The sequence below is a fragment of the Ascaphus truei genome, chromosome 1 (assembly GCF_040206685.1).
Source record: "Ascaphus truei isolate aAscTru1 chromosome 1, aAscTru1.hap1, whole genome shotgun sequence".
In the NCBI taxonomy this organism is placed as follows: domain Eukaryota; kingdom Metazoa; phylum Chordata; class Amphibia; order Anura; family Ascaphidae; genus Ascaphus; species Ascaphus truei.
In genome coordinates this window covers 515,853,803-515,879,132 of record NC_134483.1, presented here as the reverse complement: position 1 = coordinate 515,879,132, position 25,330 = coordinate 515,853,803, and the positions used below count along the sequence as shown (strand labels likewise).

The following is a 25,330-nucleotide window of genomic DNA, read 5'->3' as shown; positions in this document are numbered from 1 at the left end:
TTTTTATCACCTACTCCCAAGTTGGAGACGGAGACACACTTTTTTCTTCATCTTCCTGTAGTGCTGTTTCCTTCCCTGGTCATTGGATTTTGGTGAAGGTGAGTGTGTATGTGTCTATACATACATGTATACATGAAGCAGGGGGTATCCGGAGCTTAACAGCATTAATTTCAGCTCCGGTGACCCCCTTTCCCGAGATACTTACCTCCGTAGGGGGTGCCGGTTGCAGCTCTGGAATGGCAGTGTGGAGCTATCAGAAAGGCAGATGTAAAGCTCCCACATCACACAGGCCAATAGGAAGCCAGTTAAATAATAAAGGGTTCAATCCTTTTCTGCCGTATGGTATTGCAAGAAGCCCTATTACATAATCCTGTTGTAGAAAAGTACTATACCCCCCCGCTCCCCTTTTCCAGAATGGCATCGCAACCGCTGTTTTTTTTAGTTAACGAACCGAATAAGCTTCAACGCAATTACCGTCTATGAATAATGAGAATGCATCACGCTACACGTTTAGGAATAAGCAACTCTCCGTAAATAGGGTGGTAAAATTATATTACTGGTGCAACGATAGTGTTAGCGAATCTAGCCTCAACTGAAGTCTCGCTGCCAAGCACACCACCACTTCTTTCTCATCGTCATAGGATGGTACAGGGACATACAGCTGGACCTCCGGCTTGCAGAATAGCCAGGAAGATAGCAGCATCTCAGGGAGTGGAGAAGAAGCAGAGAAGCCTCAGCCTGATCCGCCCTCCAGTACATTCGATGACGACGATGTTTATCCAACGCTCAAACTGGCCCCAGCTGCCCATGTAATAAAATACAGGGCCGTCTGGGAGGTCATTTGGTTCCACTGTGCACGGACCAACTTGGCAGGTAACAGTTTACTGAGATAAAGGCATGTGGAAACTAAAGAAAGGAGGAGAACCGCATATATCCATAAAACCACAGCAATTTATTATAAAGCAACACTGAGGAATCCTTTTCATGGGCTTTTTATGGCTTTCCAAACCTGTATCACTTAGCAATGATTTTTTTCTTTTATTATTATTTGCTCAAGTTTTTTTCCTACCGACCAGCAAAACGTGGCTGCAGTTTTTCACGAGAGAAAAAGAACCCTCTACTAGTACAAAACAATTACATTTTATTCAAATCAGAACTAAACAACAAATGTGACGATTAAAACCCAGTTTTCAAATGAATTTCAGAACACTTGTCTGTGGGTCTCCGTATGCACGCCCAAACAAAGGCCCAGAATAAGCAAACTTGGAAGGATTATTTTATGTATTATAAAAAAGGTGAATTGTCATGGTTTGAATCCTCTAAAGCACGAGAGACAGAGGCAGAGAGAGAGAGAGGCAGAGAGAGAGAGAGAGAGAGGCAGAGAGAGAGGCAGAGAGAGAGAGAGGCAGAGAGAGAGAGAGGCAGAGAGAGAGAGAGGCAGAGAGAGAGAGAGGCAGAGAGAGAGAGAGGCAGAGAGAGAGAGAGGCAGAGAGAGAGAGAGGCAGAGAGAGAGAGAGAGAGAGAGAGAGAGAGAGAGAGAGACAGAGAGAGACAGAGAGAGAGAGAGACAGAGGCAGAGACAGAGGCAGAGAGAGAGGCAGAGAGAGAGGCAGAGAGAGAGGCAGAGAGAGAGGCAGAGAGAGAGGCAGAGAGAGAGGCAGAGAGAGAGGCAGAGAGAGAGGCAGAGAGAGAGGCAGAGAGAGAGGCAGAGAGAGAGGCAGAGAGAGAGGCAGAGAGAGAGGCAGAGAGAGAGGCAGAGAGAGAGAGAGAGAGAGAGAGAGAGAGAGAGAGAGAGAGAGAGAGAGAGGCAGAGGCAGAGAGAGAGAGAGAGGCAGACAGAGAGAGAGGCAGAGAGAGAGAGGCAGAGAGAGAGAGGCAGAGAGAGAGGCAGAGAGAGAGGCAGAGAGAGAGAGAGGGGCAGAGAGAGAGAGAGAGAGAGAGACAGAGAGAGAGGCAGAGAGAGAGAGAGAGAGGCAGAGAGAGAGAGAGAGAGAGGCAGAGAGAGAGAGAGAGAGAGGCAGAGAGAGAGAGAGAGAGAGGCAGAGAGAGAGAGGCATAGAGAGAGAGGCATAGAGAGAGAGAGGCAGAGAGAGAGGCAGAGAGAGAGGCAGAGAGAGAAAGAGAGAGAGAGAGAGAGGCAGAGTGTGTGAAGGTGTACCTGTGCAAAGTCGGGTTTTTGACTCCTGATTACTGCAATCCGTGCGCTTTAGCTAGTTATTCATAAAGCACCAACAATTTCCAAAGCACAGTACAAAAGACAGATGGCTAAGCCCCCAAAACCACCCAAAACATAGGAAGATTAAAGTACAAAATAACATTAAAAAAAAAAAAGTCTGCTGCTGGGTATTCAAGGCTACCAAAGCTACCACAGGCTTTACAGGGAAACGGCTAAATACAAGGATATTAGGCTTCCACATACGACAACAAGCAACCTGAGACAACAGTGAGGATTTGCAGATGCTTTGAAATGGTTGCCTGGCCTAGGGTCATATCCTGATCCCTACCGCAAGGGTCAAGACATTTTTTTTTTTTTTCAATAAAGTGCGGATCTGGCCTAGGGTCATCTATGTTGGTTCCCCCCTTCCTCCTCTGACAACAGGTTCTCTCAACTGCTGTCCCGAAGTATGTTAGTAACATATTTTGGAGATGCTTAAAAAAAAATACAACTCAATTAAATATCTGATTCACAAGTCAATACCTTGCTTAAAGCAACTTAGGCCTAGAGGCCCAACTCAAAACTATTAAACACCTGCTGCTTCTTCCCTATTTATTACACATTAAATGATATTTTGCCCCAATACAGGACTACTGCATTTCATGCGCGCTGGAGGCAAGTGCAGGCATTGGCATTCAAAAATAAGTTTCGTACATGTAGTTTCATGTAATGTGGACATTGGGGTGGGGGGGGGAGGAGGAGGGGGAGGAGAAACTTGCATTTCAACTGAAAATCCAATTCTCAAAAATAAATCACGGTTCTCACACAGGGCAAAGTCAAGATGTAAATAGCTGGAACGAATAAGGAAGAATTTCCCCTTTCACTCATCAGATCACAATGCAGACATCTGTTCATTCATTGCACACAACTCTGTCACGTAGAAGTGTGCAGGCAGAATTAGACACTGTGCAAAAGTGCTTACGATCGAATATGGAACAGGATAGAAAGTTATATGTGACTCCAGCATCTCCTCTTAACAAGGACTGGGACGTCTACAGCAGGGGTGGATGACTCCTGTCCTCAAGAGCCACCAACAGGTCAGGGATTCAGGATATCCCTGCTTCAGCACAGGTGGCTCAATCGGTCTCAGGTTCAGCATAGGTGGCTCAGAGGCTCAGCCACCTGCGCTGAAGCAGGGATATCCTAAATACCTGACCTGTTCGTGGCCCTTGACGACTTGAGTTGGTCACTGCCACTTGAGATTTCTAAAACCGCCATTATTATTTTTTATTTTAAGGTGAAAAGGAAACAATAATATAATTGCACACAGTCGGCTGACCAAGCATGTAAAGAAGGAAATACTGCAAAAAGCAGAAACTGTTCACAATGATACAACCTTTTTATAATCTTTACAATTATCTTGAATTTTGAGTTTTGTTTGACTTAGGCTAAGTTCCCGCTAGTGCTGATCGGGCTGTGCTTGGGGCAGGGAATTACATATATAGATATATGTTAGTCCCCACTCACGCGGTGCGCGGACACACACGCTCAACTGCGATCGACGCTTATGTAAACAAAAAACCTATACTTACCCGCACGCTCAACTACCCACAATGCCCCCCCATCCCTCCCCCGCGCACAAGCAGGAAACCCGGCGCTCATGCTTGGAGCGCTCTCCAAGCATAAGCGCGCTCAGCGCCTGCGGTGGACATCGCCTTATGTGGTTTATAGGGCAACCCTGGCCTGTCATTTTAAGGCTTGGCCCCTGCAGCACCCGACATGGACAAGAGCCGCCCGCCAAAAGGGCCAGGCCCGCTGCGAGGGGCGGCCGCCGTGCAGCGAGTTTTTCTTGCAGACCCCGAAAATTGTGATTAACACTAGCGATAGAGCACTAGGCCACGCCCCCGGCAGCTCAGCCAATGTTGGCGAACCTGACATCACGGCCACAAACAAGCATTTTTGGGTAGGTAAGTGCCTGACCTCCATGGCGTAGTAGTTACATCTCGGGCTACTCAAAGGGTTAAGAGCATACAGCAAGGGTGGCAAAGTCCTGTACTCAAGCGCTACCAACAGGTCAGGTTTTCAGGATATCAAAAGCGAGTTAAGAATTGACAGCATTATATCACACCGCAGAGAAAAGCTGCACAGCACACGTTGCATTCTCAGAAAGACAGAATGGGGTACTGGAGTTTACAGCAGGAACAGGGGGAGATGTGTGGAGGAAAGTTTTAATCGCACATAAAGGAATAATCTATCAAACCCCAGGAGGTGGCCGGAGCTGCCATCCGCACTCTTACCACAAAGGAATGTGAGACAATGGTATCCAGATACAAGGGAAATTCCTATGGAAAAAGAAAAGCTGTCCTCCCTCATTCACTTATCTCAAAGTCCAATCTGCAGAACTGACAGCCACCTCTAGGATTACAGTTTGCAGCTTTCAATAATTGGAAAAAAAAAAAAAAAAAAAAAAAAAAACAATATATATATATATATATATACACACACACAAACACGTTGCCTTCATTAGGTTTTTGATGAATAACATGGTTCTGTAAAACAAATTTAAAAACATAAGCCTAAAAGCTAAAAATCAGACAAGTGCGCATTAAGAAAAACAACTTAAAATTAAAAAAAAAAAAAAACACTTTTATTGGAACCTTATAAATTTAAACCAAATGGTTTTCCCATTCTACATTTCCACTGCTGTGCAATTGTTAGAAGAATGATTTACAATGTATGTATGACAAGTCCCCGTAGCAGTGAGGGGGGATTACCGGGGGTGCAAGGAAATAACCTATCCATATGGTATATAGGGTTTATAATGTGATACACGGCTACTTGCCACATTCAGACAATGCAACTTGAACAAAAGCAGCATTCGGGACATTCTTCCCTTTCATCCTCTACAGAGAGAAAAAAATAATAAAAATCAGCTACTTTTTTATAAACAAGCTTAAAGTAATATAAAGAGAGTTTCCTCTAGTGCAATATGTTCTGGCTTTTCCTGAAGAACTATTTTAGTGAAAATAATACACGAGCACAGCAGAGATCAGACTTCTTTGCAAAATGACCAGGCACAGATACAATTCCTATTTTATTCTTTATGTGATTCATGTGTTTCTTTTGCAAAGTTAAGGCAAGTAGGGGGTCTGGGATTATATATGCTTTCCTTACATTTAAAGTATACTGGCAACAAAATGGATGAAGTTGGGCATGTGACATCTTCTGATCTTCACAGGGAAAGCAGGGCAAGCGTAATCACTTGGCAGTGAAATAAAGCCGGACATGTGCAAAACAGAAAACGTGCTCAAAACTTGGTATGTGCCGTACGTCAATTAAATGGGGGCACTTCACTGCATCCTGTCAGGTGTGTCCATTGAATACACAACTTGACGCTCTGCGTTAATACTCCAACCTGCCCCCGGGAGTTGAATTTAAAACTATGTCTCCCTGATTTGCAACGCAACATGAGGCTACTCAAGTCCCAACTCGGAAACCTGGAATATGTTCCCAGTGTGGAGAACGCCACAAAATCACAGGGTTTGTCAAAGCCATGAAAACAGCTCAGGGAAACCAGCTCCCGAATGTGAGCCACTTTGTGGCTGCATTTGCACCGAAGCTCAAGGGAAGATCATGCCAACACAAGCACGTAAATAGTACAGCAAAGCACATCTAGCCAGCTGGTTGCTCCCACTCATCCTGAGGCCTACAGCCCTGCGTGCATTAGAACTCCCCCCTCCTCCGTATCTGATGAGAAAGACATTGAAACTTTGCAATCCAGAGCTGGCCTGGAGGACCTTGGCTGAAAAAGGTTTCTATTTTTAAACACGGTGGCAGTGTTTTTGACAATTTCATGAGGTCAATCTCACCTAGAATAACCGCTCAATCAGCTGGCCGTTCCAACTCCATGAAATCCCCTTTAGCCAAGCAGTGCCCGAGCACAAGCGTGCGCACCCAGCCAAGCACCGGCCCGAGCACAAGCGTGCGCACCCAGCCAAGCACAGGCCCGAGCACAAGCGTGCGCACCCAGCCAAGCACAGGCCCGAGCACAAGCGTGCGCACCCAGCCAAGCACAGGCCCGAGCACAAGCGTGCGCACCCAGCCAAGCACAGGCCCGAGCACAAGCGTGCGCACCCAGCCAAGCACTGGCCCGGGACCCAGGCGTGCGCACCCAGCCAAGCACTGGCCCGGGACCCAGGCATGCGCACCCAGCCAAGCACAGGTCCGGGACCCAGGCGTGCGCACCCAGCCAAGCACTGGCCCGGGACCCAGGCGTGCGCACCCAGCCAAGCACAGGCGTGCGCACCCAGCCAAGCACAGGCCCGGGACACAGGCGTGCGCGCCCAGCCAAGCACAGGCGTGCGCGCCCAGCCAAGCACAGGCCCGGGACACAAGCGTGCGCGCCCAGCCAAGCACAGGCTCAGGACACAGGCGTGTGCGCCCAGCCAAGCACAGGCCCGGGACCCAGGCGTGCGCACCCAGCCAAGCACAGGCCCGGGACCCAGGCGTGCGCACCCAGCCAAGCACTGGCCCGGGACACAGGCGTGCGCACCCAGCCAAGCACAGGCCCGGGACACAGGCATGCGCGCCCAGCCAAGCACAGGCTCGGGACACAGGCGTGCGCACCCAGCCAAGCACTGGCCCGGGACACAGGCGTGCGCACCCAGCCAAGCACAGGTCCGGGACCCAGGCGTGCGCACCCAGCCAAGCACAGGTCCGGGACCCAGGCGTGCGCACCCAGCCAAGCACTGGCCCGGGACCCAGGCGTGCGCACCCAGCCAAGCACAGGCCCGAGCACAAGCGTGCGCACCCAGCCAAGCACTGGCCCGGGACCCAGGCGTGCGCACCCAGCCAAGCACTGGCCCGGGACCCAGGCATGCGCACCCAGCCAAGCACAGGTCCGGGACCCAGGCGTGCGCACCCAGCCAAGCACTGGCCCGGGACCCAGGCGTGCGCACCCAGCCAAGCACAGGCGTGCGCACCCAGCCAAGCACAGGCCCGGGACACAGGCGTGCGCGCCCAGCCAAGCACAGGCGTGCGCGCCCAGCCAAGCACAGGCCCGGGACACAAGCGTGCGCGCCCAGCCAAGCACAGGCTCAGGACACAGGCGTGTGCGCCCAGCCAAGCACAGGCCCGGGACCCAGGCGTGCGCACCCAGCCAAGCACAGGCCCGGGACCCAGGCGTGCGCACCCAGCCAAGCACTGGCCCGGGACACAGGCGTGCGCACCCAGCCAAGCACAGGCCCGGGACACAGGCATGCGCGCCCAGCCAAGCACAGGCTCGGGACACAGGCGTGCGCACCCAGCCAAGCACTGGCCCGGGACACAGGCGTGCGCACCCAGCCAAGCACAGGTCCGGGACCCAGGCGTGCGCACCCAGCCAAGCACAGGTCCGGGACCCAGGCGTGCACACCCAGCCAAGCACTGGCCCGGGACCCAGGCGTGCGCACCCAGCCAAGCACAGGCCCGGGACACAGGCGTGCGCGCCCAGCCAAGCACAGGCCCGGGACACAGGCGTGCGCACCCAGCCAAGCACTGGCCCGGGACACAGGCGTGCGCGCCCAGCCAAGCACAAGCCCGGGACACAGGCGTGCGCACCCAGCCAAGCACAAGCCCGGGACACAGGCGTGCGCACCCAGCCAAGCACAAGCCCGGGACACAGGCGTGCGCACCCAGCCAAGCACAGGCCCGGGACCAAGGCGTGCGCACCCAGCCAAGCACTGGCCCGGGACCCAGGCGTGCGCACCCAGCCAAGCACAGGCCCGGGACCCAGGCGTGCGCACCCAGCCAAGCACTGGCCCGGGACACAGGCGTGCGCACCCAGCCAAGCACAGGCCCGGGACACAGGCGTGCGCGCCCAGCCAAGCACAGGCCCGGGACCCAGGCGTGCGCACCCAGCCAAGCACAGGCCCGGGACCCAGGCGTGAACGCCCAGCCAAGCACAGGCCCGGGACCCAGGCGTGAACACCCAGCCAAGCACAGGCCCGGGACACAGGCGTGCGCACCCAGCCAAGCACAGGCCCGGGACACAGGCGTGCGCACCCAGCCAAGCACAGGCCCGGGACACAGGCGTGCGCACCCAGCCAAGCACAGGCCCGGGACACAGGCGTGCGCACCCAGCCAAGCACAGGCCCGGGACCCAGGCGTGCGCACCCAGCCAAGCACAGGTCCGGGACCCAGGCGTGCGCACCCAGCCAAGCACAGGCCCGGGACCCAGGCGTGAACACCCAGCCAAGCACAGGCCCGGGACACAGGCGTGCGCACCCAGCCAAGCACAGGCCCGGGACACAGGCGTGCGCACCCAGCCAAGCACAGGCCCGGGACCCAGGCGTGCGCACCCAGCCAAGCACAGGCCCGGGACACAGGCGTGCGCACCCAGCCAAGCACAGGCCCGGGACCCAGGCGTGCGCACTCAGCCAAGCACAGGCCCGGGACACAGGCGTGCGCACCCAGCCAAGCACAGGCGTGCGCACCCAGCCAAGCACAGGCCCGGGACACAGGCGTGCGCGCCCAGCCAAGCACAGGCCCGGGACACAGGCGTGCGCGCCCAGCCAAGCACAGGCCCGGGACCCAGGCGTGAACACCCAGCCAAGCACAGGCCCGGGACCCAGGCGTGAACACCCAGCCAAGCACAGGCCCGGGACACAGGCGTGCGCACCCAGCCAAGCACAGGCCCGGGACACAGGCGTGCGCACCCAGCCAAGCACAGGCCCGGGACACAGGCGTGCGCACCCAGCCAAGCACAGGCCCGGGACACAGGCGTGCGCACCCAGCCAAGCACAGGCCCGGGACACAGAACTACATAATCAATACAATCCATCACATGCCCTTCTGGTATTGAGAAAGTTAACATGGTGTCACAAAATATTCTGCAAAAAATGTACATCTTTTTAAGTATATTCCAAGTTATTAATTAATCATAGGGACACACTGCAACATGTTTTAGCTGCATATAGCACAAAACAAATAATGTTCCCAGTTTTAGAACAGACACAATCATACTAACAACAAGTATACAGTTCACAAATAGCAAAGAGATGCATACAGCCCAGGGGGGTGGGAGGTTGCTGTCGATTTTAAGGAAGATCAATATCCTGGAGTACAGAAAATTGAAGAAACTCTAGGAAATCTGTTTGCAGTTTAAATTAACCCCTTTGATGCCAGTGAGCTGGCTCCGCTGGCATCAAAGGGGTTAACCATTAACAACCCAACTTCCTCCCCCCCCAAAAAAAGCAACTGCTTCTAGAAATAGCTGTTTCCCTTTGCAGCCACGTTAAACGTCACTTTGCAAGAAGAAACCAAGAAAGTATGAAAACAAATCTGAGCGCGCACACATCCGAGCCACCGTAACGCTGCTACCAGCCCAGCCAGGAATCTGCACGCATGGGCCAGCAACGCCACAGAAAAGAGGGTGGCAGAGGCACACATTCTGAGCAAGAAATTAAAGAAACAGCAACATTTACTCATTTTCAGTGCCTTTTTAAAAAGATATTTGCATCACTTAAATTGTTCTTCTATATTGCGTTTTTTTTGTTTTTTTACAGGCTCATAACATCGGTTGTACTGCGCTGCTGTATATGCTGGTGTGCTTTACAAACAATAACACAGCATTTGATAAAAACTTTAAAGTAAATAAGACATACGCACATCAAGTGCAACTCGTTACTTCAATGCCATACTGGGCCGTAAACAGTCCTTATATTTACACAAAGCATGAGAAGATTTTCTAAACGCAATTTGCCAATTGTATTTTTTTTTTTTTTAGAAGAAGAAACTACACGACTCCTGTAAATTACAAAGCAGATTACTGCCTGGGTTTCAATTATTGTATGTCTATTTATATAGCGCCAAAAGTGTACTCAGCGCTTCACAAAGAATACAGTACAGGGAATTATAATAATACAATAAGTGCAGCAAAATCAGACAATAGGAAAGGAAATCCCTGCCCCGGAGAGCTAACAATCTAAACGAATTGTATCGTATCTTGCATACGCCTTAATCTATGCACCATACCCCCTGGCTAGCATTAGATTGCTGTAGTAGTGTAAGCAGACAGGAGTTGCAGCAGTGGTGCTATTTGTATGTGTCCAGCCTATACATGTACAGACATGTGTACCTGTGCAGCAGCTGCCTCCTGCCTCCCTGGCTGCCTCCCTGCATAATGACCAACACAACCCTGCTTCACACACACCAGCCCGTGGCCCCGCCTCCCGTGCCCGAAGCCCCGCCCGCCTCTGTTGATTGGTCGGCCGTAAAACCACACGAGCCCGGCGGCCGAGCGTGTGAATGTTGGGAACTTGCTCACGTCTGGGTCTCATTTCTCCCCCTCCTCCTCCGACACTCCTCTTGCTACGTTTTATGCCATCACATCCAGGTCACGTGCGGGCCCCGGCCGTGACGTAGTAGCGCTCGTTGTCACTTCATTTCTTACCCAGCCCCCCCCCCCATATCTATCTATCGCGCGCCGGCCACGAGCCGCCGCCTGGGCTCGTGCTCGCCGACACCTGCAGCTGTGTGTGTGTGTCAGGGTCTCTTGACGCCCTCTCAGCGGGAAGGGGGGGTGGCCCCGCCGCGCTAAGAGCCGCCCCACATACATACACACACAATGTGCGCGCGACCAACACGAGGCTGGCCGGCTTGGTTAACCCTTTCTCCGCTGGGACGGAAGAGTAACCGCTTCAAACCCACGTGTGGCATCACAGCGTGACGTGATACGGTCATATAGAACATGAGGCGTCACAGCATGACGTGATACTGTCCTATAGAACAGGAGGCGTCACAGCATGACGCGATACTGTCATATAGAACATGAGGCGTCACAGCATGACGCGATACTGTCATATAGAACATGAGGCGTCACAGCATGACGTGATACTGTCCTATAGAACATGAGGCGTCACAGCATGACGTGATACTGTCCTATAGAACATGAGGCGTCACAGCATGACGTGATACTGTCCTATAGAACATGAGGCGTCACAGCATGACGCGATACTGTCATAGAATGAGGCGTCACAAATAACCTGACTGCCATGAATAGTCGCGATATAAGCTGTGCCCACTACTGATGTTATACGGTCTACTTCACTTAGACATGTCGACCACAGCTGAAAGCAGCAGTACTGTGACCGACATCAAACAAATATCTGCTTGTGGTAAAACACCGCACTGCGTCTTAGGCTGAGGCCCCAGTATCTCCACTGCACGCGCGCGAGACTGGCGGCGCGTGCAGCCGATTCCCCGGTCTGCAGTGAGCTGCAGGAAGAGGGCGGGGGAATGACGGGGGCGCGCCCATGACGTCACCTGGCAGGTTTGCCCTCATTGGCTGAACCGCCGGGGGGCGTGGCTTAGCACTCTGTCACGAGTCCTGCTCTCAATTCTATTGAGCGCAGGAGCAACTCGCCACAGCGCTGCGCCCTCCTCGCAGCGGGCCCGGCACCATTGAGGGGAGGGCTCTCGTCCCTGCAGCGTCCGCCACAGCGGGCACTGCAGTAGCCAGCGGGGACCAGGCCTAAGGCTGCGTCCATAGATAGGCAGACCGCGCGGACGCACGCTGAGCAATCAGACTGCCTAAAGGTGGTGATCACGTCTATACAGCGTGCGGAAGCAGCCGCGCAATGCACGTGAAATCAGTCAAAACTGATTTCTCGCGCGATAGGACAGTCACGTGAGCAGTTCGCCCATAGACACACCCCCCGGACAGCTCGCGCACTAAGGCCAGGGAAAGCACACGCTTTCCCTCATCCTCCACACGGCTGCAGTGTCTATGGACGCAGCCTTATACAGCACTTAGACCGAAACCGCATTATAAAGGTTCATGCAGAGTACAGCTACAGTTATACATTATTATATATAGATAACTGAGAAGCCATCATTATGTAGAGAGAATATAGCCAATACTTGGAGAGATATATATACACATATAATACACACGTGTGTAATGGTACACCGATTATTTTCATTGCAGACCCACAGTGCCAGGGCTTTTTTGTTATACACTCACTTCAAGTGAAAAGCAAAACAGATTTGAAATATATATTAAAAAATTGTGTGTATATATATATATACACACACACACTGACATTTTTTCCCTCCATTATTCATGTCCTATGCTTTCTGCCTGTTGATATATAAACTATTTATACAATACAGAATAGCGGGCGCTGAGCTATAGTTCTTGTCATGTTGATGGCAGTCACAGTGATGGTAAATTTGGGACTGGCACATTCCTTTATTGTGCGCCTCATGTTTTAGTGTGTGTGTGTGTGTGTGTGTGTGTGTACACATACATATATGGTGTTTTAAACAGCTATTAAGTAATATATATCAATATATAGTCGTTGCACTATAACTAATCCCTCTATTACAGCTATAAGGATCATTCTAATCAAATGACCTCCTCAATAAATGTTAAGCTATATCCAACAGCTTTACAAATTGTATTACAGAAAATAGTGTGTGTGTGTACACAGTTAAATTATTGTGGGTAAAAAAAGTGACAAAAACCCTCCACAGCAAAGTGTGTGTGTATATGTGTATATATATATATATATATATATATATATATATATATATATATATATATATATATATATATATATATATATATATATATATATATATATATATATAATGTCACAAAGGGAGAACAGATGTGTGTGTGTCTAAGTGTGTGTCTAAGTGTGTGTCTAAGTGTGTGTCTAAGTGTGTGTCTAAGTGTGTGTCTAAGTGTGTGTCTAAGTGTGTGTCTAAGTGTGTGTCTAAGTGTGTGTGTGTGTGTGTGTCTAAGTGTGTGTGTGTGTGTGTGTCTAAGTGTGTGTGTGTGTGTGTGTCTAAGTGTGTGTGTGTGTGTGTGTCTAAGTGTGTGTGTGTGTGTGTGTGTCTAAGTGTGTGTGTGTGTGTGTGTCTAAGTGTGTGTGTGTGTGTGTGTCTAAGTGTGCGTGTGTGTGTCTAAGTGTGTGCGTGTGCGTGTCTAAGTGTGTGCGTGTCTAAGTGTGTGCGTGTGCGTGTCTAAGTGTGTGCGTGTGCGTGTCTAAGTGTGTGCGTGTGCGTGTCTAAGTGTGTGCGTGTCTAAGTGTGTGCGTGTGCGTGTCTAAGTGTGTGCGTGTGCGTGTCTAAGTGTGTGCGTGTGCGTGTCTAAGTGTGTGCGTGTGCGTGTCTAAGTGTGTGCGTGTGCGTGTCTAAGTGTGTGCGTGTGCGTGTCTAAGTGTGTGCGTGTGCGTGTCTAAGTGTGTGCGTGTCTAAGTGTGTGCGTGTGCGTGTCTAAGTGTGTGCGTGTGCGTGTCTAAGTGTGTGCGTGTGCGTGTCTAAGTGTGTGCGTGTGCGTGTCTAAGTGTGTGCGTGTGCGTGTCTAAGTGTGTGCGTGTGCGTGTCTAAGTGTGTGCGTGTGCGTGTCTAAGTGTGTGCGTGTGCGTGTCTAAGTGTGTGCGTGTGCGTGTCTAAGTGTGTGCGTGTGCGTGTGTGCGTGCGTGTGTGTGCGTGTGTCTAAGTGTGTGTGTGTCTAAGTGTGCGCGCGTGCGTGTCTATGTGTGCGCGCGTGCGTGTCTATGTGTGCGCGCGTGCGTGTCTATGTGTGCGCGCGTGCGTGTCTATGTGTGCGCGCGTGCGTGTCTATGTGTGCGCGCGTGCGTGTCTATGTGTGCGCGCGTGCGTGTCTATGTGTGCGCGCGTGCGTGTCTATGTGTGCGCGCGTGCGTGTCTATGTGTGCGCGCGTGCGTGTCTATGTGTGCGCGTGCATATGCGCGTGTGCGCGCATGTATATGCGCGTGTGCGTGCATGTATATGCGTGTGCGTGCATGTATATGCGTGTGCGTGCATGTATATGCGTGTGCGTGCATGTATATGCGTGTGCGTGCATGTATATGCGTGTGCGTGCATGTATATGCGTGTGCGTGCATGTATATGCGTGTGCGTGCATGTATATGCGTGTGCGTGCATGTATATGCGTGTGCGTGCATGTATATGCGTGTGCGTGCATGTATATGCGTGTGCGTGCATGTATATGCGTGTGCGTGCATGTATATGCGTGTGCGTGCATGTATATGCGTGTGCGTGCATGTATATGCGTGTGCGTGCATGTATATGCGTGTGCGTGCATGTATATGCGTGTGCGTGCATGTATATGCGTGTGCGTGCATGTATATGTGTGTGCGTGTGTATACATACACACACACACACACACACACACATACACACACACACACACACATACACACACACACACAACCCCATATGATCCCTATATTAAAGCTATATATTAGAACTAGATATTTTATTTACAAAGAATATATTTGATGTAGAGGTAAAACTCATTAGGTGCATTTTTGGCACAAACGCACTAAAACCACTTCCTGACTTGGAATTTCTCATTAAATACACATAATCTTAAGAATTTATGATGTCAAAATACCTTCCCTTTTTTTTCAGTACTCAAAGAATGTAGTTAATCACTTTTACCTCTACAACCACGATATAATTAGTGACTCTGATCACACCCTTCAATATCTATGCATTGCCTGGTGTAATGCAAGACGAGCATGACCAGTATATTGCCTCTAAATGTGATTTCCAGCACAGTTGTACACGTCAGGCTATTTTACAAGCATGTTATCTTAACATTTCATCACATCAAAGGCTTTCAAATAAAAAGGTTATTAACTACATGATCCCCACACATTATCTAAAATCTGCAGCTCCGTGATCCACATGCTACATTAAGGGCTGTGAAATGCCTTATTTTTTTTTTTATGAGCCATGGAGTTTATAACCACATGATCCGAGGCTGGAAAAAAAAAAAAAAGTCCCCTCCACCCCTACTGAAGTTACCAGAACTTCCTAAATAACAGAGCAGCACATTTTTACAGCATCACCAAGCACTGCAACCCCTCACCACCATCATGCACCATGCTCCAGCGTTAAGCAAAACTTTCTCACGGTCCCTTTTCGGATCCCCCTAGAGACCATACGGGGGAAGAAAAAAATAAAATAACATGCCCGTCTATTAATATGTCCTCGAAACAGCATTAAAGCGCCACGCAGTGGGGAGTAGGGGAGGACAAACCCAGGCAAGCTGGTCCTTTAACCAAAGTGCTGCAAGGAAAGGATGGCTGCCCCCCCCCCCCCCCCTATAAAACACACACATGCGGGGTCCATCTATGAAGGGGAAAGTGGTGCAGTTCTGGAGGGGGGACTGCGCCAGATTGTAACAAAAGAAAAATATTGATATTAATGTTTTGTTTTTTTTTTAATTTGCTCCACATGGAGCGGATTTTCACTGTTGCCGTAAACATACTATAAGCATGATACATAAAGCTTGGCCCCCTGCAGACGCACTTACCAGAATGCCCTCCTACTGTATGTACTCCTATCTGTATGTTCTTCCTACCTACCAATCAGATTGTAAGCTCTTCGGAGAAGGGACGCCTTTTCCTAAATCGTACTTTTATGTCTGAAGCACTCCTCATGATCTGTTATTTGTGTTATTTATTTATTCGATTGTCGCGTATTACTACTGTGAAGCGCTATGTACATTAATGGCGCTATATAAATAAAGACATGCATGCATACATAAGCCCCCCCCCCCCCCCCCCCCCATGGTCACCCTTGCACAAGGATAGTAGAGGGGTTTGTGAGACTCCACTAACCCTCTCATACTAACATATTGTACAGCGCTGTATGCATAAACAGGGAAGAATGGTGGGGAGATTTCACTGCAAACCTGCTGGGGGGAAAGATAAAGGAAGGTCTTCTCTGACAGGTTTAGTGCAGTTTGAAGCTGTCGTGGACGTATTAATCCTAGAGGGGTGCAGAGTTGTTGCAGATTGTGTTATATGTGTAATAGACTAGCAGCAGATTTCTTCACAGATGGAAATGTGTGCAGAACTTGCTAAACCTCACAGGCCTCTCTTCCTCTGAGTTGTTTTTGCTGCTCATGTGGCTCAATTTTGCAATGGCAAAAAATATTTCTAATCACATAGGAATAAACCCAGGAAGAAGCCCAGGAGGGCACATGTTCATAATATTTAAATATATTGGGGTAGTCTGGACTCTATATACATTTAGTAAGTCAACTAAAGTAATAATCTGCGAGATATATATATATACATATACATATACATATATATAACACACATACAACATATAAACCTTCAGCTGTCTCCTAAAAACCGAAATGACCTCCAAATTGCTAGCCAAATAACCCAATCGACAATTTAAAAACGGATTAAAACCAATTGGTTGGTCTTCAATTAACTCCTGCTGAGAACATATGTAATCAACTGTCCGGGGTGCTAGTGCATGGCTGATTACATGTATTTGTGTGTGTAAAGAGCATTGGGGTGAAGCCACCACAATGTTTGGGCCAAGTGAGTCAATGCATTATTAAACACACATCACAATGATGATGTTAATATAATCTTGTATTGTATTATTTAATAATGAAGCGAGCAGTTTGTTTGGCTAATCATAGGTGTGGTGCCCCAAATATATTCCTGGGGCCTAAAGTGAACTTTTAATGACAGCAGCTGCTGGGGAGTTGTGTTACACTCAGCAGAAACTCAACCCCTGGCTGCTGCTGCTGCTGCCCGAGTCCCAGGAAGTCACATTGTCCCAGCTCTCTCCCAGCGCCACTACATGACCCCCCCACTGCATGCATGGGAGAAAAGAGCTGCTGTGTTAAACACTGCATGGGTGGGAGAAGAGAGTTGTGTTAAACAAGGGCTGGAAAAAAAAAACTGCTTTGGAAACCATTCTCAGTTTTATGCTCCTACAAAAAGCCTTTTGTAAATAGGATTACATTACCTCTAAGGAAGAAATGAACACAAGACTTCAAAAATATATGTACACATATATAGTATGCAACTAGATCTACACAAAATATTTCAACATACATTATAAACGTGTGTGGATATAGATTGTAGATAGATACACAACACGTTTATGAAATATATATAAATATATATTAAAGAGGGGGTCAGCAGCAGTGTATGCATGGGGAGGAAATGTGGGGAAATCTACATTCAACCAACTTGGTCGACAGCAATCTTTTGCGATCATAGGGCAAATACTGCAATATTTATCAAATGAAGCCAGGATAATCAAAACCAGTTCTGCTTGTAATGGTGTCTCCGTCTACATATAAATCGAGTTAAAAAGAAGTTGAACTTTGCATTGCTGCAAGACTTCCCACAACTTTCCTTCTTCTAGCAAACAGATCAGTTACCTGTATCCTTTTAGTCCCCAACGGGTAAAAAAAAAAAAAATGCACTCCAGGAACTTGTGCTACAGGGTTTTAGAAAACAGGAATCAAAATGGGGAAAAAAACGTGCTCCTTTTTTTCCCCTAACCCTTTTCACTTGAGACAGAGGGATGAAAGTTGACGTTCCAAGTCCCTGACTTACAGGGAACTTCTGAGATCTTGCAGCCCTTCACAAGGCGTTTTATAGCTTCAGGCAATACTATGTCACACTCTTAGGTAGGGGTGTATGAATGAATTGTAGAAACAGCTATTAAAAAAGACTTTAATTTGCGTTTGTTGTTTTTCACGATAGTCATAAGAAGGACATATAACAAACATAGGGTTGAGCGTTAAATGTGTGAACTGTTTGTTTGCTGGATGGTCAAGGGGAGAAGGAAGAAGAAAGTCCCCCCTGTAACAAGTAGGTAGAATGGTCTGATCCGGTGTGCAAATTATAAACAAAGGACCTCGTGGGAACTAGAGAGAGAGAGAGAGAGAGAGACATTTACTGTCTGGCATTGAGACTGAATGCATGATCCTGACTAGGGGATAATAGTAACAGTGTGAGACTAGTAAAGGTTACAGATTACCACTACTGTTTTATTAACTCACCCAGGGAGCCACAACTGTTTATTTACACCCCAGAATATAATAATAATTAACAATAATTATTGTTGTTTGTTCTTGTTTAGTGCTGCTAGTTTTACATAGCGCTTTACAGAGACATTTTGCAGTCACGGTCCCTGCCCCGTAGAGCTTACAATCTATGTTTTTGGTGCCTGGGGCACAGGGAGATAAAGTGACTTGACCAGGTCACAAGGAACCGAAACCGGGAATTAAACCAGGTCACTCTGCTTAAAACTCAGTGTCAGAGTCAGTGTCTTTACTCACAGAGCCCCTCCGTCAAACAGACTACTACAAAATTATTTAGACACCCACCAGTAACACTACTATTTTATTAATTCACCCAGAGAGCCACTACTTTTTATTTACACACCAGAGGACCACTAATGTTTTATTTTCACACCCACACAACTACTGTTTCATTTGCACACCCAGAATACGGTTACTGTTTTATTTACACACCCAGAATATGACTACTACTGTTTATTTACACACCCACCAGCACCACTACTGTTTTATTAATTCACCCAGAGAGCCACTACTTTTTATTTACACACCATAGGATCACTAATGTTTTATTTACACACACAGAATACGACGACTGTTTTATTTACAAACCCACAGTACCACTACTGATATATTTACACACCCACAGAACTACTACTTTTTTAATTGCACGCCTAGAGTACCACTACTGTTTAATTTACATACCCACACAACCACTACTGTTTAATTTACAAACCCAGAGAGTACCACTACCCACAGAATTGCTACTTTTTTTTACATTTACAACTCAGCTTACTACTCAGGAATGGAAAAAGCCCAGCTGGCGGCTGGGGGGGGGGGGGGGGGTGAGGGGGGAGTGGGAAGCTAGGGGTTTGGGGGCAGAGCACCATGACCGGAATGGGATTATTAGACACAATAGTTTTGCCGCCAACGTTCAATCGCCTAGGGACACTTGGCCCTCGTTACTTAGCCACCTGCCTGTTTCAGCCCCAACGTAGATGAGTTGGGTTAGGATTAGGGTTTAAGGGATACTTAAGGTAAGGGTTTTTAGAGTAACGGGGTGGCTAAGGTTTTATTTAAGGTTAGGGTTTTTAGTGTAAGGGGTGGTTTTTATGGTTTTTAGGGTAGCAAATTAAGGTTTAGGGTAAGGAGTTAAGGGGTTAAGCCTTTTAATGTAAGGGGTTAAAGGGGTAAGGTTTATAGAGTAAGGGGGAACGTTTATTAGGGTTAGGGGTTAATGTTTTTAGGGTAAGGGGACATCTTACCTGTGGTGGACAAATGTCCCGGCTGTAAATCTTTCTGAAATATGATTAGAATACTTTTTCGACCATGTAAAATAAATTCAGAAGTTTTTAAAAGTCATACACAGTGTCACTGACAACAGTAACGCGGGTGCATTACATTGGGAAGCTAAGATCCACCACAATAAATCTGGAATAACACACTGACTATTACAATTCTGTAGCAAATAAGGGCTGTTGGGAATATACAGTAGCAGACATTATTGCCGCCCTTAACGTGATGCGTTTGTGTCAACGCTAGTACGTTATTTATTAAACGATGGGTAAGGACAGAATGCATTATTCCTATTATTATCATCATTATTATTATCATCGTGCATTTACATGCATGTTATTTCGAGTTAACAAGAGTAAAAAATGTCTGCAACATCTGTATAGAGTGTTAGTGTATCCTGGAACAGGATTATATATTTTCTCTGTTCTCATATTGCCAGCTCTCCCTATGGAAGTTTCATGTTTTTCCCTGCTCTGATGCAGCCAGGGCTGTGTAAACTGATACATTATTGACACATGCCCTCTTTACACAACCACTAGCGGGTTGCCCTGGCAACCACCCATTTCTCATTGCCATGAGAATGGTTTAGCCATGTTGTTCCCCTGCCCCTTTCTGTTTTATGGAATGGTCCTTTGACTCTTCCTGCTTGTCACAGGAACATGTGCTTTCGATCTAACTAGCTGGCTTAGTGAGTACATGCTTCCTCCATTACACCCCTGCAAGGCCATCCTTTTTTACCATCCCCCAATAACAGAGCACCTTCAAATAGAGAAGCATTCTCTCACCACACATTACCATCTGCAAGTACCATTTATATTTATTTTTGATTGCCCCATTAAAGTTGAAGAAAATAAAAGGACTCTGTGTGCTCTCAAAAGGGGATGAGTTAAACCACTGGACTCGCTCACATCCCACATGTGATCCTGGTTCCAGAAAATAGTGTGTTGAATAAAATTACAACACTTTTTATGTCCCATAGTGTGACCATATACCTAATAGTTATTAATAGACGAAGCTACAGTCCCAATTATGAGTAAAGTGAACAGATGAATAGGAGAAGTCTTCAGAACTGAAGTTTTTTTTTTTTTTTTTTTAATATTAATTTTAAATCACTTTTGGATATATGAAAGTTTTCATTCAGAGCTGGGAATTTGAGAATGTGAGTAATTGTTTCTTTTAAAACCACCGTGGTAATATAATGAGAGTTTTGCGTGCCAAACTAAAGCAGGAGAGAGCATTAGCAAAGAATAATCACTATAAAAAGGCAGATACAAGAAACGAGATTTATTCCCAGTTTACATTGTCGACAAAAATTTCTAGTACAAATTCTAGAAAGTATTTCGAAATACTGTGCTCATTCTAGTGCCAAAATGCATAATGCGTAGCCTGTATGTCTTCTCATCTGGCTTTTTTGCCTAACTCTGGCCGTTCTCAGGACTTTCCTATCTGGCTGATGCTGCCATTACTGTCAAGCGCCCCGCGTTTGAGGTACGTGATTGACAACCCTGGTGGTGTCTGAGGCTCTACACTATACTCTTTGGCAAAGGGCTTAGCCCGAAACGCGTCAGAGTGGGTGGTTGCTATGTTGTTGGTGTCTCACCAGTTTTTACTATTGGTGTGCCGGTTCCTGCATTTTGTCCCTGCGCAGTGCTCCACTTTCCTCCCTAGAGTTTTTTTTCTGCTGTTGATCTACACGGCGTCCCGTGTGAGTCCCGAGATGATACGTCCGAGTACAGTCTAAAGATCCCCATCCGACTGTTCTGCTTTGGGAGGTTTCGGCGGCTGCTTCCGGAGAGGCTGCTGCTTCGGTCCTTCACGATAAGCTTGGTTTTTATTTACTTTTTTTGTACCTGCGATTGTAGGAGATATGTGCAGAGGTTTTTAGAACACGAGACGTTTGAAAGAGAAAATAAGGTTTTATTAGCCGGCGGGTTTAAACAACAAAAACACAGCTTTTGGTTCAACAAACAGGGTAAAAGGAAACAAACAAAAGAGGATTGACTCACCTAGGGTGCACTGACTAGACCACACGATACACCCCATCTATGGGTTGGGGAGCTAGGCCTTTTACCAACAACAGTCAGATAAACAGTTCACAGGTGGAGGTCAGTTACCGTCGACTGGGGTAGGGTTCTGTAAGTACGTACTGAGTTTCTCTCCACTGCGGTCCAGGGTCCACTACCTTCCAGGTCCAGAGAGATATAGTCCCTGCTTGATCTCTTCAACAGTTCAGGGTGTTTTCCCTGGACTAGAGATTCTCTCAGCAGTGAATGCTACAGGCCTTTAATGAAGCAGGTGAGCAGGCAATTAAGGCAGCCTTCTGGCTTTAATCTGCTCAGTGCTATCTCAGGCTCTGCCAATAGGTCTTATTACGTGACAGGGGATTGGCCCTGTTACAGAGATACTTATCCTCTTTGTGCCAAATAATATACTATACCAGGAGAGTGGTGTGTTTTTCTTTTCTGTTTAGTTCCTAGATCTGTGATGTTCAGCCATCCGGTTTTTGCCAAGCAGCAGAACTCTAATATTGTGAATATTCCTCCTCCATTTACTAAGGGAAGGATTTATATGTTACCTTTTTATCTTTCACTAAAGGCACTCTTATCATTTTAAGGAGCCCATTTTGTACTCCCGTAATAAATTTTCTCACTGTATTTTGTTGGTGTTATGTTTCACTCAACACGTGTTCACTGTAAATATTATACTTTGTGCATATTTGTCCAGTGGCGTTACTACACCATAAGGGCCCCTCAGGCACAAAATTAAGTGGGCCTTTCTCATTCCATTGAATTCTAATAATAAAAATGAGAGCTTTAATGACTTAGTTAACTTTTGCATGAATCCTAATGGTGGAACTCCGTCTCTAAAGTGTCAGTTTTGCTGCCCAAAGTGTAGGTAACCAGTCCTCTTCATCCATGTATCCCCAAAAACAAAAAAGGCGCAAAGTATGCACTCACTGACGGTATGGGTCATGAATTCTGTGGGTTTCTTTTTTTCCTCCTGCTCAGACTCAGTGTGCCTCGGGTGGTGCTTACCGGCAGACAGGAGACATCCCAGGAGCTCGCTGTAGAGGTACACACTTCGGTAAGTCTGTTAAGCAGCGGCAGAGCAGCATCCCACATGACCACCGGGGACCCGGGAATGGTTTTTACCGAACTCGGATACAGTTAATGGGAGGAAAGGAGACAGAGCTGGTGCGCTCTCTCTTACACTTCTTCTTTCAGAAGACAGTCGGGTGTAAGAGAGAGCGCACCAGCTCTGTATTCTTTTCTACCCTGAACTGCATACAGGTTCGTTTGAACCATTGCCGGGTCCCCACGGTCACGTGGGGTGCCACTCCACTGCTGATTAACGGTCTTACTGAAGTCTGAGGAAGAGACATGCAACGCCCCCGGAGAATCCGTGACCCGTAGCATCAGTGATCCGGAGGAAGTGAAAGTCAACACATTGAATGTTTGCTCTGGGGATCTCATGTAATTGTACAATGTAATTCTAGGCCGGAAATTCTGAAACTGTTACATGAAGCACACCCAGGACTGGTATACATGGATAGTTTTCTATGGGGTTATGGGTAGTGGCCAAACATAGACTAGGCGGTAGAGCAGATGGAATCAAAGCTTCCAAGTGAATTGGCATGCACCCCGCAAAGTACCTTTACATCCCTGAGAGGGGCCTCAGCGGAGACCTTGTGGATTAAATTATATATGATCAGCTCTGTCACTTCCTCTTTGGCTGAGCATAGTTATTGGTAGCCTTTTGTTCCCACGTCTCTGTCTCTGCCTTGTTCTCTCTGCATTATTCACCTTGTTGCTGCTTGCCTCGCTGTGTACCGAACCGGCTAGACTTTGGACCCTGCTCTGGATTATCGACCCCGGCTTGCCTCAGACCTTCTCCATCCCTGACCACGGCAAACGGACAATTTACTTCTCTACCGGCTCCAACCCTTGACCACAGCACCTCGGACTCTGACTACCCTCCTGGCACCTACCTACGACCTCGGCAAGTATCAAGACTAACCCACTCTCTCCAACCCAGACCTGGCGATCTTGACTATCCACCCTCCACCCTCCAGGCGTGCCTCTGCTGCTGTGGGTGCGCAGTTCTATACTTTCCCACCTCAGTACTGGGGTCCTGCCTTGTTCGTGGTGAGCGCAAGCGTTACACCTCTCAAGCTTCCAATCAGACTGGATTTGTAAACAGGCGATGAGCGTAGCCAACAATGAATCCTCCTCTAGAGTACTCCAGTAGTACTGTATCTGCACGGTTAGAATAAATGTTTATATGGTATGTTCTTTTTTATATAAGGTTTATTGCTAAAAGGGGGGGGGGAATATAGTATGAAATGTGCTATAGGAAACTAATGCTTTTTTTTAAAGTCACAGCAATGAGCATGCTCCAGAGGAAAGGGGAGTATTGCTTATGTTATCCCTTAGATCTAGGGTGTGCAAACTGGCGGGCCCCTTGCTTCCCCGAAGGCATTTACATTAAATGCTGGGGATCGCGCAAGGCCTCTGTTATTTCCAGCAACGCGTCGCCATGGCAACCCAGCATCAAATGACGCAGCAGGGTCCCGTGACGTTGCCATGGCACATGAAACCACATGACGCCACAGCATCATTAGATGCCGGAGACGAGCAGGGGGGTGAGAGCAGGCAGGGGGACGCAGGAAGAAGAGTGTGCACACCCCTTGCCTTTGATGGATGTTGTGCTACAGTGTTTTGTTCCAGTCTCCTGAATGAACGTATTAACCTCTCAACTGCCTGGCTCCCTGAAGTACCATCATTATAACATTAAAAAAGGGAAGTTATTATATTTTAATAAAGGGTGTGTAAAAAATGTTTTAAGCCTTTTTTTTTTCTGAAGCAGATAATTTCTTCTTCTGCATCTCCTCCCATGCAAGATGTTTGATCCCCTGCCGATGCCCAGGAATATAGTGAAAGGGTTTTAGGGACATGGGTAAGAGAAACGTCGGCCTATGTTAGGAGACCTTGTTCATAATGATGTCAAGGGAAATATAGGAAACACTCAGTGATCTCCAAGCCTTCAAAGGCAAAAGATCAAACACCAGAAGTAACAAGTTGGGTGTTGGTTTACACATGACACTAGAAAGCCACCTTGGATTTTTTTTTTAGCAATATAAATAAAGAAGAAAATTAAAAAAATAACACTGAAGTCTGAAAATAGTAATTAGAGTGTTTATAACACATCAAGTCCACTGGTGAGCACTGTTTAATAAACATCATTTATAATGTGTATGCCAAACTTCTTCACCTATAGATTAATATTTGCATGGCACACAACATGATAAGTGTAAATATGCAAGCTTGGTAATTCATTGATTATTTAAAAAAAAAAAAAAAAAGATATGGATGTGGTGTCCCAAGAAAACAGTTTGGAAACACTATTATAGAGGAACAATTGATACCGCTCATTTGATTATATTTATTTAGTACTCCATACTCTACAATCTATAAAAAAAAATGCTGCTGCAAGAGTTATCTCTCTTCTCAGTCTGTCTCTGCCCCTCTCATCAAACTCTGTATTAATTCTATTTCTCTCTTTCATGGCTCTTCATTCTTCTCCCCCCTCTTACTGTACATCTCAGCTCTAATCTCCAGCTATACCCATTCTCGGCCCTTATGCTCTGCTGAAGGCGGCCTCCTCTCTACTCCATCCGTCACTACAGCACTCTCATGTCTCAGATCTTTTTTACTTTGGGCTCCTGGGGAGCTCCCTCCCCGGCAGCATTCACCAATCCACTTCCCTGCCCATCTTCTTGTCCCACCTGCAATCAAACCTCCTCGGGGATGCACTTGGTTAAGTTTTCTCTCCAGCTTCTCCTTGCACTTACTTGGCACTTTCCAAAAATGCTCTAAAAATGCACTTGTTCCTATTGTGTTTGGTAGATCCCCCATTATTCAATTGAAATTGTAATCAGGGGCACCTTCATTCCTATTATTTAACTTTCTGTTTAATGCACGTGTGAAACGTTGTATATGTTTTTGGGAATAAA

The 25,330-nt window shown here is 47.5% G+C and overlaps 1 protein-coding gene across 4 annotated transcripts in view; it reads right to left on the bottom strand.

Annotated features, from left to right (window-relative positions):
- Nucleotides 1-17,552, bottom strand: part of FAM53A (family with sequence similarity 53 member A) — a 72,391-nt gene extending 54,839 nt beyond the window's left edge. For 2 of the 4 annotated variants that reach the window (XM_075571205.1, XM_075571224.1), the window contains exon 1: nucleotides 17,377-17,552. The gene's annotated coding sequence lies outside the window, so the exon portion shown is untranslated. Of the gene's footprint in view, nucleotides 1-10,271; nucleotides 10,431-10,460; nucleotides 10,593-17,376 lie in introns of those variants that run through there. The other 2 variants (XM_075571221.1, XM_075571211.1) reach the window with 2 other exon arrangements.
- Between the last annotated feature and the right edge of the window lie 7,778 nt (nucleotides 17,553-25,330).